Genomic DNA, 12,797 nt, shown 5'->3' with positions numbered 1-12,797 from the left:
GAGGTTCACATTGCATTTGATGCTTTCCCATCTATATGGAGTTGCTGCTCCATCGGTGTCTGGGTCTCAGCAGTGCTGTGAGCTCTTATGTCTTGCTTTTGCTAACCTTGAATGACTTTCACTTCTGAAGCTGATGCACTCAGTCCCTTCCATCTCACCACCCATATGTATATAAGTTGCATAAAGAAAGAAATAATAAGCCTCCGCACCATTAAATTTGGGGGAAAAGCTGCATTTCAAATGCAGGAAACAGAAGCAACTGGAAGTCTTGCTGATTTTTACACTAATTTACACCAGAGGGAATAAAGAGTCTCGTAAATCAGATGCTAATTTTGTTTACTTAACTTCCTCGTCAGCCAATGACCTTTCATCCACGCAGAGGAACAAATTAGTGCTCAACTTCTTTGTGGGAGACAGGAGAAATTGCCTCAACCTGGTACTGAATAATGCCCAATTAAATGCACTTCTGAACAACTCTGCCTTGCCTCCGAGAAGGAAGTTTCAGCTAAAAGAACAAAACGATGCACCTTTTATTCGCCACTTCACACAATCTCTGCACGCCATCAAACAACTCTAACCCTAGTGTGTCCGATAGAGGATTTGCAACGTGCTCAGTTATTGGTAAGAGGATAAGAAGCTTATTACCGTTTATCGGGAGAGGATAAAAGATTCCCTCTTCTTCCTGCTAGGAGGGGAATGGATTTCCATGTTTATCAGCAATCAGGAGTGGGAAATATTTGGGTAACAAAGTTGTAAACACACCCAAAAAAACCCATTTTGGGTAGGTGGAAGGAATTCTTCATATTTGGTAATGGGATAAGGGACATTAGGCATGGTCTTTGGTGAGATAAGGAGCTTACAGTGAAGTAGAAATGCTTTTTGGTATCAGTAAAGAGAGCCAGAGTCCTCCTGAGGATTAGGAGACAGCTAAGCGGCTACCTGAGGATTTGTGGAAGGAACAGGGGGATTCTTGATGTGGTAACAGCTCTGGAGTGTTTGCAGCCTTGAGGGAGAGGGAGCGGTACCCTACAGAGCTTTATGCTTAGGCAGATGCTTCCCCATAGGCTGTGGATGGGGAACCAGCCAGTGAGTTACAGCGGTAGGAAAGCAAAAGAAGTAGCAGATGCTTTGGTAACTGAAGATGTGGTGTGATGATGCCTTCGATCTTGGGGCATACAGGGCTTGAAAGATATTAGAGATAGAGGCATCTCCAGCATCATCCCTTCTGCCACCTCCTGCTCTGTCCAGATGACAAGGCCTCTTCTTCACTAAAATCAAGCTGCTTGTGCTCAGCCTGGGGGATGGTGATGAGGCCAGGAGGAAAAGCAGGAGCCCAGACCCGCAGCGTGCATTCCAAGGGATGCCTGTCCCTTCCTAGCTCCATAGACAACGTTTCATTTCCTTAGCTGTGCTCTCGTTGTCAGGTTGATGTAAATTTAATATCCTTAGGTTATAATGACAGAAAACCAAACAATTTCCAGGCATTTGTCACACAGTAAATGAGAGAGACGATGCCGTGTCGAGCAGAGCATTTGATTCACTGAGCTGTAAAGGCAGCTGCCCAAAACACCACATTCCGGTGCCTGTCAGGAAGAAAAGAGAGTGGAGCAGCCGATGGGAGGAGGAGAGTGCCATGATGGGTCCATCACTGCTTGGTGCATCAGGTGCTGAGATGCTGCAGGGGCTGCATCTCACTGCTGCATCCTTTGATGCTCACATCAGGGTAGGTTAGAAGTCAAACGCATCTAAATGTTAAATCTGTGGCACAAGTCTTGTTTAGAATAGGCTCCTTCTACCTGGAGGTTGTAGATCTAACTCGCTTCCTGATGCAGCTGAAGAGTGGAGGGGTGAGCTCTAAGTGAGGACCTGTGCTATATTGGTAGCACACGATGTCTCGAACACCTCCAGCATCAGCTTTCCTGCTGCAGCCACTGTTTAAGTCAATGTACATTCCTGGCTCACAAGGAGCCATGAAATGGTGACAGGGCATGTGTGAGCAACCCTATCTGCAGTACTGGGGTCACCAGGGACTATCTGGGGTTTTGTCCCCAGATGCAGATTGGGGTGTGCTGCTCAGGCCAGGGGTTGGCAGGTTCTCCTCTGCTTGGCTGTGACTTGTGTTCTTCTGTGTTAAGGCACAGCAGGAACAAAACCCCACCAAATCTCCCTCACAGACTCCAGATGGGAAACTGCTCTTCCCTCCTGTCTCACACGTGGCAGTGAAATAGGGACTGATGGCACTGAATAGAGGCAGTAATTTAGGTGTTATCCTTCCTCCCTGCCCCAAAGAATGAGGATGTTAAGCGGATATCAGCTACACGGTCCTATGGAACTGATATCTAATTAGATACCTAATTCCTCTCTTAGGTCCTTTGTAAATCTCCACCAAGGAGTCACTGTTGCATCCACCTCTGCCAACTGTGGGTGTCCTCCTGGGAGCCATAAGAGGACCCAGATTGCAGCAGCAGTCTGGGCTTGTGAGAATCCCAAGGGCAGATCTGATGGTCAGCATCTCCAGAGTGACTTTATCCATAAGCATCACTAGAGCAGTGCAGCTCCTGGAGCTGTGGTTCTCTAACGACAGAAGTCAGATAAGGTTTGTGAGGGAGTTATTATGACTTTTGTGACTTGCTAATGCCACGGAGGGGAAGGAAAAGCCCCTGTCCAGCCTAGCAACCCTTCTTCAAACGTGCAGTGCTATGCAGATGAGACTGTGCCCCCTATCCCCAAAACTTGCTCTTTTTAGTGCTTTATATCAACCTTACACCCTTACCAGCCTGGGCCGATGTGACTGCCTCGGGCTAAAACATCCCAGGAAACTTCAGAGGGAAGAAATCCTGTCTTGTCTTTGCTTTATAATCATCTATTTAACCCAGTATTCTTTACTTCTCTCAGTCTGAGCAAGGACTTTCAAGGTAGCAAATGCCTCTGTGAAAGGAAGAAAGAAAACCAGACAGACTGCTGTGTTTGGGGTGTTTTAGGCAGTTTTCACACGCGTGTTGGTTTTGGCAGCTTCACTTTCTGTCACTTCAGTTAATACTTCAGAGGTAGCCACCAATTGCCCCTATTTTCAGGAGATTCTGGGGTGCAGCGCTCACAAATGGGCACTCTGCAACCAGGAGTAACCCGTGTGAGAACAGCAAAGGAGGGGTAGGCTGGCTTGTGACTTAGGAAAAAGGAAGTACAGACGCAAGGAGCCGAGTTCAGCTTTTGGCTGGAACGAAACTGGGCTGAAATGAACCATGGTGAGGAGTGAACTCGCCCTGAAGCTTGTGGCAAAGAAGTGGGAGCAAAGTGTGGGATCTTGTGTTAAGTGTCTTTGGCGGTGTATGTTGTGCCATGTGGCTCCTTTTTGGTCCCAGATGGTGATGTCCCATTGCCAGGTGAGCTGCTGTCCTCTCTGGAAGCTGCTTCTCCCATTAGGACCATGAATTCAGGTACGGAGGGAGATTACTTTGCGACTAACGCTAGCTAATCCTGTTGTACTTCTATCTCTCTTCTTCAGTGTCTGGATGAAGAGCTTGGGAGCCGTCTGTCCATGCACTACATAGGTCACCAGGCTTCTTCCATGGAGAAATGCCCACTTAATCCTCTCTGTTGCAGTAGGGCCAAGAAGCCAGCACAGTCCAGCACTGCTGCTATGCAGTGTGCAGCAGCCCTCAGCCCAAAGGGTTCAGACTGGAGGGTTAAATCAGTATTCAGAGCTTTCCCTCCCATCATGCAGATTCAGGGCTGCCTCCCTCACAGATGGGAGGGCCGGCAGGATGCTCCTCGGATCCAGATCCAGAGCTCGAGTCTTTTCAGATAAGGATTTAGGATTGGGCTCCTCTCCAGTTGGGTACAGGCAACAGCTTCACGCGTTGCTTATCCTCCTCTGGACAAACCCTCCAGCTCAGAGGATAAGCTTCAAGCCTAACTAGTTATCAAAGGGATCCAGATGCCAGTTAGCAGAGTGTGCTTGCTGGCAAGGACCAGTGCTGTGCTTTGGCCTCTCCAAAGGACTGCAGAGTGGAGTGGCAGTGGTGAAACTGCTCTGAGGGGGCTGGCAGCAAACCAGGCTGCCAGTGCCTGAGTTTGTCAGTGTTGGAAACTCATGCGCTGAGTCTATTGAGGTGCACAAGTTGTTTTCTTCCTGCATATCGCTCTGTGAGCTGAGTGGGGTTGTTTATTGTTTAGGGGTGTGAAGCGTGCCTGTTCGAACAGAGAAGGAGGATGGAAACGTGTCATCTTCGAGCTCAGTTCCCTGTTGCTGCATGCTGAAGTCTTAGGTAGAACTCCCTCAAACCTATAGGTTTTTGGTCTCCATATTAGGGCCTGAAGACCTGTGATGGATCTCTGCTGGTCTGTCAGGAGCTCAGTGAAGGGTGAAACCTGCTGCCCCATCAAAGACTGGGAAAGGGGAATAGCGTTGTACTGCTTTTCACAAGACATTAGAGTGACGTTTTGTGTTTTATTTCTTTTCCCACCCACAAATCCTGGCAAGGATGGTTCAGCATCACCCATGCGCTTGCAGCATCCTCACCACCCCACCAGGAGCATCACCAGCCTCATATCCAAGCCTTGCTCACCCATGGGCACATGTTGCCCACTCAGAACAAATCACTGCAGCCCTCTTAGCCAACTGCTGCCCTGACCACACACCCCAAGCCAAGAGCCTGCTGGTGAGACCCTCCCTGCCCTCATGCCCACGGATGGCAGGGGACTTCTCATATCCCCTTTCCAGCTGAATCTGTCTCTCTGGAGCTTAACTCCAGCAAAGGAATGATTTGCTCTTACAGCCTGTTAATGAATTTCTGAACTAAGGAATTAATTACCGGCTGTCTAAATGAGACTTGTCCTATCCTTTGAGATCCATCTTTTTGATTCTAATTAATTTTAAAAATTACTTTTTAGAGCCTTCAGTAGAGATTCTCATTTCTTTTGCTCCAATATTATTTCTCTGATAAGCAAGTTAATTTTTAGATCAGAATCCACCTAATCTCAAATTTGTCACACAAACCCCTGCTCTCTAAGATACTGTTTACAGCCTTTATGGAGATGATAGAACATGATGCACAAATCGTTCTTTCTTCTTTGCTCCTTTTTAAACACCTGAATGTGTGTGTTCAAAGGAGATTAATTGAAACTCTTCACTGTGCTGTGTTTAGGGAAGATCTTTAATGTTTTAGAACAGAAAACAAATATTAGTTAGAAAGCTTCTCTAATTGCACTTTTTCATGGCGAAAAATGCATGTCTAATTTGCTTTTTTTAGGAGAACATTTGCTTTATGGGTATTTGCTGGAGTTTGACAGTTATTTAACTGGCTGTTTTTATTAACTCGTGTTCTCAGCGTCAAGTGCAATGACAGCTGGGGAAACTTCAAATATCAATTTTATGTTCTTATCAAAGCTGCCATCCTACAGGCTGCAATAATCCGTGCAGCAAAACGTCATTGCAGCTCCTGGATTTCTCCTGCTGGAGTTTTGCACTGGAGATCATTGTTGTCTGTGGGGATGGCAGCACCTCAGGTGATGCTGCAGCTCCCAACATTGTACCAAGTACATAAGGAAGACCCAGGCTTCTTCCACTGTGTTTTCAGGCCAACAGAACAGGCTATGATGGGTGAGCACCCACCTGGCTGGTGTTCCTCCTCCTCTGCTGGGTGATGATGCTGACAAAGGGTCAGAGTGGGGACAAGGACGGGTGCATTGGTGAGGCTTGGAGACCAGGGAAGGGCAGCCGGCATAAAAGGCTGGGTCTCCATCATGATGGATGCTCTGTAGGCACACAGCCCTGTCCTCAGGACCAGCCACAGTGGAGGGTTGAAGAGACACTGCTACCTTTCCTGTCATGCAGGCATTTATTGTTTGTTTTCTGTCGAGGATGCTTAGAATTTGATAGAAGGGTTAAAAATGCATTAGCAGATGACAGAGACAACCCGAAGTCTTACGGTATCTACCATAATTCCTGCAAGCCGAACCCTAGAGAGTCCTGGAAGTCTTTCTAATGACCTGAAAGGAATTTGGATTCCTCAGGATCTCATTTGTGGAGAACATCACTGCTGCTCAGTTGCTGCTCTGCATCCCTCTATGCCCCACATCGGGGTACATTATAGACCATTTTCCATCCCTGGCACGTTCTGAGGAGCAGTAGTGCATGAAGGGGTTGCAGTTCCTTGGCTGTGCAGGGTGTCCTCTAAGAGCCAAACTCCCCACATTTGTATGCAGGTTGGGAAAGAAACTCCTTAGTCATTTTGGACAATCTTGTCTTATGGTTTGTTTGGGTTCTTAAGCTCCTTCTATTTGTGTTTTTGCAATCCCACCTGTGTGTGCTACGGATCTTGGAGTCGAAGAATCCCAGATGCGTAGCAGATGGTTAGCTTGAAAAAATAATCAGAGAGGCAGCAAAATTCTGTGTTCATGAGCTCCTATTTATTTCAATCTGGTGTTTTGCCTCACAACAAGACTAATAAGCAATTACTCCAGCATCTCAAATGCTTATGCAGTGTAAATGCATCTGTCAACCAGATTCAACATCATCAATAAAGCTGCCAAAGCTGTTCATAATTCAATGATGGATGCTTTGAGCATCTTTTTTGAATGTAATTTAAAGATTGCAGTCCTGTGATTCTGACATTATTTCCTGCGTGTTTAAAAATACCTCCAGCTGGAAAGATCCGTGTGTGCATCACATCATCACCTCTGCCGGTGTGGACCACTACCATTTGGCTTGTGTGCTGGTCTTAGCTCCTGGTTTGTATCTGACAGGGCTCCCGTGAGGGCTGAAGGGGCTGTGAGAGCCTATTTGGGATTTGCAGGGTTTCTTTCCTCCTTTCTCTTCAATTCACCCCTGTGCAGAACTTCATTGAAGCACTTTACTTGCTGCTCATGAAGGGAATTTGTCCACAGGGAAGGTGTTTCCTGCAATGTGCTGGGGAACTATTTGTTTTAATATCTTTTACAGCCAGATGACATCAGGAAACAGGCTGATGTGATCAGCGTCTATGTGCACGTTTGTGCATCTTCATTGCTGTTCTGGATTTCAACCCAATCTGACAGAGATAAGCTTGAATTAATGCATATGAACAAGTCCTGGTGCACTTCTGCAAGCTGGTACTTTGCCTTAGCTTTAAAATGGCTTAAGGCTCGAATCCAGCACAAGCATTGCTGCTCTCTCACCACCTTATGTCTCCTTCTCCTCCTTCTCCCTATTATTGCAACCTCCTTCCTTTGCTCTGCACCTTGCTGTGTGCTCACAAACTGCTATGTTCCACCAATGCTTTGAAACAGAGTCATGCTGCAGAGAAGTGTAATGTCCGTGCCTCAGCTGGAGAAAGATCAGCCCCAAGCCCAGTCATTCCTTAGATCTCAATATGTGCACGTGGGAAAAGGTGTTTATGAATGTCCCAGCTGTGGGGAAAGCTTCAATTGGATCTTGCGGTTTGCCTGAAGACACAAATCCATGGGAGATGATCATTCATTGGTGTCAGTGCTGGGGGGGTGATGCTTCCAACATAGAGCATCACACTGAGAAAGTAAGGCTGGCAAATGTCAGTGGGTCCTTGCAGGTCACTGCTCTGGTGTGGGGGGACCAAGACCTGCTTGGGATCCCTGCCTTAACTCCTATCTGCTGCCACAGCAGATGAACTTGTAATTACACATTGGCCATGCCTATAGGCCTCAGGAATGCTGAGCTCCCACTGTGCCAAGCACTGTGAAGACCCACACTAGGGTGAGCATCATCCTCCTCTGTGCTAATGCTTGTACCAACACAAACTAATGGGGAGAGAAATGTGGTGGGCAGAGGGGGGCCCTTTGCTGCTGGGCTGTGAGCACAACTGGTAGCTGTGCCCAGCCGAATCGTCCTGGTTTGCCAACTGCCTCCCCACTGTTTGTGATGGTGCTCATCCTCTCGGGCAATTTCAGCATCCAGAGGGTGGCAGGCTCTTGGGTGAAATAAGGAGGAGGCATTGATTTAGCTTTCCAGCCCCCCGTAAGCAGAGCTGGCATCTCACCAGCTCTGGATGGACCCTGCTCCACTTCCCACTAGGTTTACTCTCTTGGAGGCAGAACCAAGCCTTTTGTCACTGTGGAATGGGATTATTGTCACTTCCTTGCATTCCAGCTTCCCTTCAGCTGGCTGTGCAGAGAGGTTTCCTCTCAGGGTGCTCTCAACTCTTATTTTCCCAAGTGTGGTGCATGTGTTTTCCAATTGCTCATCAATTGCAAGAAACTGATGCTCGCTGCAGTTTGGCTCCATCTTATCCCTGCTACCAAATTCACCCAGACCCTCTTGGCCATAGGCTTGTATTGCAGCTCTGAGGAGGGATTGGCTGCTCCTCCCATCAGGATCATTCTGTATGAGTGCAAAGGGCTCCGTTCACTTTGCACACTGAGAATGATAATCCACTCTGCCTCTGTTTTCAAGCTAACCACTGGTGTGAGCTTCTCTTTCTTTTGCTTTGCGTTTTGCCTTATGCCAGAGTTAACGGGATACAGGTTTCTGAGATGGTTTTAATATAGAGATTTTTAATATTTAGGTATTTTAGGTCTCTGTGTAATAAGAATCTGAGTCTATCAATGCAGGAGACGATCCTGCACTGTTTAATTTCTGTGCTCTCTCAACTGTGTCACTTCCTGAAGGGACAAAAAGGGAAAAGTAAAAGAAAAGAGGGGGGAAAAACCAGACAAGGTGGTTAAAAACAACACAAGGGGAGCAGTAGCCCAGGGACAGACAAAGGAAGTGATTTGAAATTAGTTCTTCAAAACAGACATGTCTCAACTGCAGGCAAGACAGAGCAGGGTGGGTGTGAAGGTCTGAAGGGGGAAGGCTTGGCACAGGGCACAGGTGATGCTCCGTGCGCTATAGGATGTGATGGGTGTCTGTGTGTCTGTCCCTCTGACCAGAAACCTTGGTCAAGGGCTGAGCCTGTTTGACTCTGGTCCCTGACCTGTGTATTCAATCACGGCCCTCCGAAAGCCTGCAGGCAAAGAAAGTGAGGCCAGGGCAGGTTTTAATGTCACCAGCATTGTTCAGGTGGTTGTGGGGTTTACCTGGGAATAACAGGGGCTGCCTAATGCACAGCAGCATTATCCTTGTTGCCAGCCATATGGATTTTCCCTTTTCTGAGAGGTTTTAGAGTGACCACATGCTGATCTTTCCCCATCCTGTATGAGGCTTATCCTAAAGTGGATGTATTGTGTCCTCACGTTAATTCTTTCATTGGAACAAGCCAGATTGCTTTGACTGACCTTAGGTTGGGTTTTAGGTTTTTCACTCCTAGACTCCACAATGATGTGCTCATGTGGTGAATGCTGGGAAGAGATCAGCTTCTGTGTGTGTATGTCAGCGCTGGGCTGGGGTTTGGGGTGCTGGTTTGGTCTGTTTCCCTAATGTTCTGTAACTACCTCCCATCACTGCTGGAGATGAGTCCTCCTGTTCCTACACGTACGAAGGTTTGAATGAGTCCTTTGGAGTCTTCAGTAAAAATGGAGTTAAAATCCAAGTTGGCCACGAGTAACAGGCTCTAGAGCTGAACTCTGGCTCTTAAACCCAGCCTGGTTTTATAGCCAAGGCAAAAAGGTGACAGAAGAACTTGAAACGCTTTATGAAGTATTTTACACAAGAGCGATGGGGCATACACAGGCTGGCTAACAGTGTGGTGTTAAGTGTTTTACTGGCACTTGTGATCGATGCTATTGCTGCACAAGCTCATGCTAATAAAAACCTTAATCGACACCGTATTACTATGGTGTCTTGAGCCAAATCCTGTTGCTGTGCCACTCATACGGCTGATCCCGGGGAGATGGTGAGGTTCCTTAGGGATGGAACCAGGCCAAGGTCCCGAGAGGCTGTATGGTAGCACCATGCAAGCCAATGGCAGTGGTGGGCTGAGCAGATCCTCCACCACATAACTGCTGCCCCTGTAAAGCTCTGGTTTCCCTCAGGCTGGAATAGCTCCTGCTCCCATTCACAAGAGGGTGGCTGTCTGCTCTATTGAGGCAAGGTGCATGGTGCCTTCCATAGAATATGGAGTCAGTTTGGACCATGCAGTCTCTGTTGAGGAGCTGCAGCAAGGGTGATGGCCTTGCAATGCCCGTGGTGGCCACTCACTGCAGTAAGAGATGGCCCATTTGGAGGGTGTATTTAGACTAGAGGAGCTCCAGGGTTCAGCTCTCCAGGCAGAAGAGGATGGAGATGTTCTTGGTCTCGCTGAGGTTGCTGCTGCGAGGTCTTATAGGGGACATAAGATCATGGAATGGACCTTTAAGACCATCCAGTTCCAACCCCCTGCTATGGGCAGCGACTGGCAGGAGCTGCAAAATCACTCCTGAAATGTGGATCATGGAGGGAAAACCAGCACAACGCAGGAGACCTTGAGGTCCATGGAGAGCAGATCAGTACAAAGCTGCTCCGGCTGCATGGACCTGTCAGGATGTTTCTCTGTTTCCCTGTATTCAGTGTGAAGCCCGCACTGTTTGCGGAGGTTACCAGGCCAGCTCCCTTCATTATTGATCTTTCTCTCTGCATTACCATGAGGTGCAACTAAAACCAATCAAGGAGCAGGTCCATGCTCCAAGCAGACATAAATACAAGTATCCTTCCCGTTCTGCAGGCTGAATCCCATCAAATTGGGGTTGGGGTGGGAGTTAGCCCCGTTCCTGCTTAAAGTCACATTTTTCCAGCAGGAGAGGTAGAAATGTCAGGTTTCAGGCCCGTGTGCATCCCTGCCTTTACACCAACAAAAAGCAATCAGGCTCCCATCAAAACTGGTCCCGTTATCTTGATAGTGGCTGACGATGATGGATAGAGACGGGTTTAGAAGATCAAAACACAGCACAATCCCCACTGCATTTCAAACCATCTCAGGCTTTTAAGTGCCAATGTGACATCTGGTGGACTCTGCAACACAAACCGCTCTTTAAACCATCTCCCCTGTCCCCATCAACGCTTATTTACCAGTGTTATAAATGAATAGCCGTCTCCAAGATATAACTCATTATCCCACACGTGTATTTAGTGTGCTGCTCCAGTAGGAATAGAGAAATCAGAGCTGTGTGGTTCTCCCTTTTTTCCTTCCTTATCCACCAGTGGTTTGCTGGTTTTTATCATCATTTCTGCCTGGAGGAGGTTGAGAACAAAGTTAACTTTTTAAATCACAACATTTCTCTGACGCAATGTCTGGAGATAAGCTTATTGTGCTTTTACAGGATGTAAGTAAACACGTTCCTTAAATATATTCCCATCTACCCAAAAAACCATCATCCTGATGTGGCTTTAGGCAAGCAGAATACTGGTGGGGGCTATCAGAGCACCAGTGTGTACCACAAGCAACACTGGTATGGGTTGGTGCGGTGGCGCAATCTCTGTGTCTTCCATGCCTTGAGGACAGGGGGAGGGCTGCAAGTTAAACGCTGAGCTGCAAGGGGATGCTCTTGTATCTGCCAAATGGTGCCATAGGATCACAAGGTGGATTTCACAGCAAGTGATCCTGGAGGGAAACTGGGAGCAAATGGGCTGAGTCTGCTCAGGGGAAGAGGAGAACTTGGCTCTCCCATCCAGATGGGCGCACAATGGAGTTCTTTAGTTTCATGTGAGATGATTGCTGGATGTGCTCTGGTGACTTGAGGCAAGGCAGGTTGGGTTTGTCACGTCTTTGACATCATTTGTCAAGGCTGACAACATCATTTGCAGCCTTGAGGGCCAGCGGGGATCACGGATGGGCACCCAGACACTTGCCTGTGCCCTGGCTGCGTCCTATGGGAGCACATGGGATGCTTGCACCAGGTCTAACTGCAGCCTCGGTAGGAGGAAAGGGGCATAGGATGGACATGGCACTCCACAGAGTGGTGCAAGGCCAGGTAAAGCATCAGGGTGTGATTCCTCAGAGACTGTGGAGCACAAATACCTTAATGAACTGCTGCTTCAATGCGCTTCTCCCCACTGAACCAGTGGAGGAGTGCTGCAGGGATGAGGCAGCTCCTGTAACAAACCCCTCGCCTCTTCTAACCCCTGGAAAGTCTATTTCTATACATACACCACCTTTATTCAGTGTAAGGGTTCTTCCTTGTCAGCCGAGATGCTCTGTGGAGGTGTGATGAGCGGCTCAGCCTCAGTTCCTACAGCAAATCCCTGCACCATAAATCACAGCTGAAGATCTTCTATCCCCCCCTTCCCCTTCACCCCTGTGTGGCGGGATGCACACCAGCGAGCACGTACATCTGGGGGTTAATGTGCAGGTGGGCACATCCCCAGCACCACAAAGCAGGGGCAGGGAGGGAGGAAGATGTGGAGTTGCAGCCTGAGCCCAGCGCAGGGATGGGATGTTAAGGCGAGGGAACACAAACCCCTTCTGCCTCTCCATAAACCCCTTCTACCCCTCGTGAAGCCCCATGGCTTTGGGCAAGTGCCAAATTCCTTCATGCTGAGTGAAGGGGAGACCATAAGGAGTGAGATGTGGCCTGCAGGCAGTAAAGCTTTCCCACTTTCCTGAGCATTAATATCGCGATTGCGCTGTCTAAATAACATCCAGGCTCTGGGCACGGTATTACCTGTCCTGACCGTGATTTACTGCCGCAATGAATTAGCCCCTAAGCCAAAGAATCAAAAATAATTGACCTTATTGGTCTCCATTTTATCCTGTTCCTTTTTCCTTTCCATGGGTCCTCTTCCCTTTCCCTGTTATCCATTCCTGGGCATTTTTCCCTCTTTATTCCTTCTCGGGGGCCACTTCCTGATTCTTTTCCACGCTTGGGATTTAACAGACCTGTTTTCTTGTCCTTTGTTTCCTCCTCCAGCCATTCCAAGCTGCCGTGTC

Source organism: Psittacula echo (genome assembly GCF_963264785.1).
Source record: "Psittacula echo genome assembly, chromosome: 16".
Taxonomy (NCBI): domain Eukaryota; kingdom Metazoa; phylum Chordata; class Aves; order Psittaciformes; family Psittacidae; genus Psittacula; species Psittacula echo.
This window is presented reverse-complemented; position numbering follows the sequence as displayed.